At 46.1% G+C, this 3595-nt stretch overlaps 1 non-coding gene across 1 annotated transcript; it reads left to right on the forward strand.

Moving 5' to 3' along the window:
• Positions 1-2758: 2758 nt before the first annotated feature.
• Positions 2759-2872, forward strand: LOC121704446. The gene has a single exon (XR_006030533.1). It is a non-coding gene; the product is annotated as a U5 spliceosomal RNA (small nuclear RNA).
• Positions 2873-3595: the final 723 nt, after the last annotated feature.

Consider the following 3595-nt stretch of genomic DNA (forward strand, 5'->3'; position numbering starts at 1 on the left):
TAAAATGCTTCGTGAATTACTTTTAGTGAAAAAAAAATAGGAGTCCTAAAGTTAGGAGTGACACGCCCATTATTTTTAAGAGTTGCTCCTAAATTCGCCAGTTAGGAGCTACTTTTAGCCTTAAAATTCTTTGTGAATACAGCCCCTGAATAAAAAGGCCTAGCCTAAATTAATCAAGGCAAAACAAATAGCCTAGTAGCCTAATGAAACATACGGATTGATTTAGTATCTTTGTAACATTATTAAATTAATCTGTTACTATGCCTACGTTTGCAAAAGAGAACATTTTAATTTGATTCACAATAATGTTACATTTAATTTAGCCTACATGTTGACCATGAGTAGCCTAGTTAGTGGGTTTGATCCAGCAAGCCCACAGCATGGCAAAGCCCACTTTTTGTACTAACTACTGCTCCTAGAGCTATCGACGTTGTTCCAACTCCAAAAATTCAGGCCCTAACCGTTGTAGGCAGTTTTTTACTTTCGTGTTGCTGGCCCTTGTCGTTTTCGCGGTATTCCCGTTTTTTGGGCCCATTGAAATTAATGGTGGAATGCTCGGCCTTTATGACATCACAGCACGTCATTACTTGCACCTGGCAGAGCTCTACTGCTAGAGTTGATTACTTGCACCTGGTAGAGTTCTAAGCCATCTGGCAATGTCTAATGGGCTGGGCCGGGCTGTCTGTGTATATGAAGGTGTGTGCATCTAACCTTTGACCTGTATGTCCGATTTTCATAAATGAGGTACCGTTGGAATCCTCGAATGAAGCCCAGTTCAATGCCTTGCCAGCACCAGTTCTAAAGGTCATGTAAAAAAAGATGGCAGAGCGCAAAGCGCTTTTCTTGAAGCCAATCTATGTTCATACAGGTCATTAAAAAAAAAATATATATATATATATATTTTCCAAATCCATTCAGCCCAGTTCAATGCCTTGCCAGCACCAAATCATGTAAAAAACTTTGCGCTCTGCCATCTTTTTTTAAAGTGAATCCATGTTCATACAGGTAATTTAAAAAAAAAAATATTTTTCCCAGTCCATTCAGCCCAGTTAGCTCCATTCAAACTTAGTCATGTATACAGTTTATATATATGTATAGATTATAACATTGAGAAACACACATTCATTCAGATATTATACACATCCACGCCACACTACTGTTCAAGTTAAGTTACTCATCATTGCCCGGCAAGAAGTCCACAATCAATTCAATTGTCTTGCCACGATCTGTGGAGCTTACAGACAACGTTAAATTACTATAGGTTCTGTATGCCATTTGAAGCCGACCTAACGATGAGTCCCTTCATGACGGTGTGTTGCAATGCATTCTGGGTGCTGTGATTCAACGGCTCGTCACCTGACCCACCAAACAACTTAGCTTGAACTAAACATAGAGTAAAAATAAATCGCTACCAAGGCTCCAAATAGCAACACACTTACACTGTAGCATAATGAGGGTATCTACATGTAAACCGAAGCATTGAGAACTGTGTAAGTTTACAGGCAGTTTATTAAAAAGAAAAACAGTAATGTTCACGTCTCGTTCACATATACAGACGGGCGCCATCTTGGGAAAACAGAACTCTCTGGGATGTGGTGTAAATCTCGCGTGAAACCTTGTTTCTTGTTTGGAAACTTCCAAACCTTGTTTGGAAACTTCCCCCGCACGCTCAGCTCCATTCCCCTCCGCTTCAGCGCGCCCCGATTCTCCTTCTCCATCTCATCGTCCTCCACACACTCCGACCACTGAGGAGACTCCGGCCCCCCCACCCGCACAGGAGAGCCACCAAGCGCCGACGGCAACGACATCGAAGACATAGGGCTGGATGGCGAAACTGGACAAACATCCACCAGGGGGTGCCCCACACCACCTTTCCGACCATGTGCTCCAGTCCTTTGTTCCTTAGCTTGTAGCATCAGGCTGTCGCTAGGCTAACATGCGGCCTAGCTTCCACAGCGCCTGCCTCGCACCGTGCCTTGTCATGCCCCATGGCCCCACATCGATGGCAAGACACGGGCTGACCGGGGTACGACAAAAAGTCCCGGTCAGGCCCAAAACTGAAACTCCCCGGGGGGTGCAGAAACTTACCCGGCCTCGCTGGATGCCCCTTTAACTTCACCAGGAACTGCCGCTTCCCCGTCCAAAAGCCGAGTTGGTCCAGCATCTTAGCTCCCCCCTTCAAGTCCGCCACCTGGAACCTCACAAAGGCCTCCACATCCGCATCCCTCACAAACGGATTGTAGAGATGAATGTCCAGGGGGATCCACTCACAAAGGCACCAAGACTAATCCAGACAGGGCCGGTAATCCAATCTTCCGTGCCCACTCCTCCTGGAAGGCCACACACCGCCGCAGCTCAAAAAACGACAAATCAAAATATCCTTGGCCCGCAAAATCCTGGACGCAAAAAAACACATCCGGAGTCACAAGAAAAACGTCCCCTTAAGCACCACCGACGTAACAAAAAAACGCCTAAATCTACTGCGAATCTCCGCCGACGCACCTTCCACCACTTCAATACGAACTGTGTTACGAAGCCTTAAAGGCTGACGTAAACCCGGGGTCGGTAGCCAAGTTCACTTGATCTTAGCCAAAAGGCCGAGAAGTGATACCCCACAACTGTATGGGGTCTGGCCTAGCGAGGGCCCCACCACTCAGAGGGTTGCTGGGGGGCGGGACAAGCAAAAGCGGACCCCCCCGATGGCCAGCCGGCGCAACCGCCATAATTGACCTCCGTCCAGTGTGCCCTGTGGCAGCCATCGCTCGGGTTTCTCTTCATCTCGGACAAATCTTTCGCCTTTTACTAAAGATTTCCGTGGAGGGTAACAGCCCCGAGTTTACGGTATTTTTGGAAGCTCTGCTTCGGTGGAGCTGCATCTTTCTGTCCAAAGTCAAGCGTCGTGTGGGGGTCTGCTGGGTGGGGGGGGGGGGGGTCCGCTTTTGCTTGTCCGCGGGTGCCGGACCCCGTACAGTTGTGGGGTATCGCTTCTCGGCCTTTTGGCTAAGACAGCGGTCGACTCACTGTGGGAGGTAGGCGGTCCTTACCTTGTGGTGGTTTGGATCCTCCTATCTGCGAGTTATATTGGTTTGTGTGCTTTTTCTGTCTTAATATTAGTGTTTTTTTCGTTTTGTCTTTTCTGTTTATCTCCTTTTTATTGTGTGGTTTTCAGCTCGTTTTAGCTTAGCCTTTTAGCTCAGTTTTTAGTTAATTCATTTATTTATTAGTATTTAAGTATTTATAGTTTTAGTGGTTTTAGTTTAGGTTTAGGCTGGTGGTGCCTCCACCATGTCGGCTGCTCGTGCCGGCATGCGGAGGCACCACAGCCTGCGTTTTAATTTTATAAACAAAAATGGAAGGCTTGCAGAGTTATCTAGGTTAGATTTCTCTAGAAAGCTGGTCCAACAAGTACTTGGGTTTAAAGTGGAGGAACTGAATTGTTTAATGACTCTGCCTGGAGTCATTAGTTAGTCACTGGAGTGACGAGTCACGGAGGTCTTAATTTTTCAAATGATCAGTAGATTTAGTCTAATATCCTCACGTAGCGTAAATCACAAGGATTAAAGTTCCGTCAATTTGATTTTAGAAATGTCATATT

This window comes from Alosa sapidissima, chromosome 2 (assembly GCF_018492685.1).
Source record: "Alosa sapidissima isolate fAloSap1 chromosome 2, fAloSap1.pri, whole genome shotgun sequence".
Taxonomy (NCBI): domain Eukaryota; kingdom Metazoa; phylum Chordata; class Actinopteri; order Clupeiformes; family Clupeidae; genus Alosa; species Alosa sapidissima.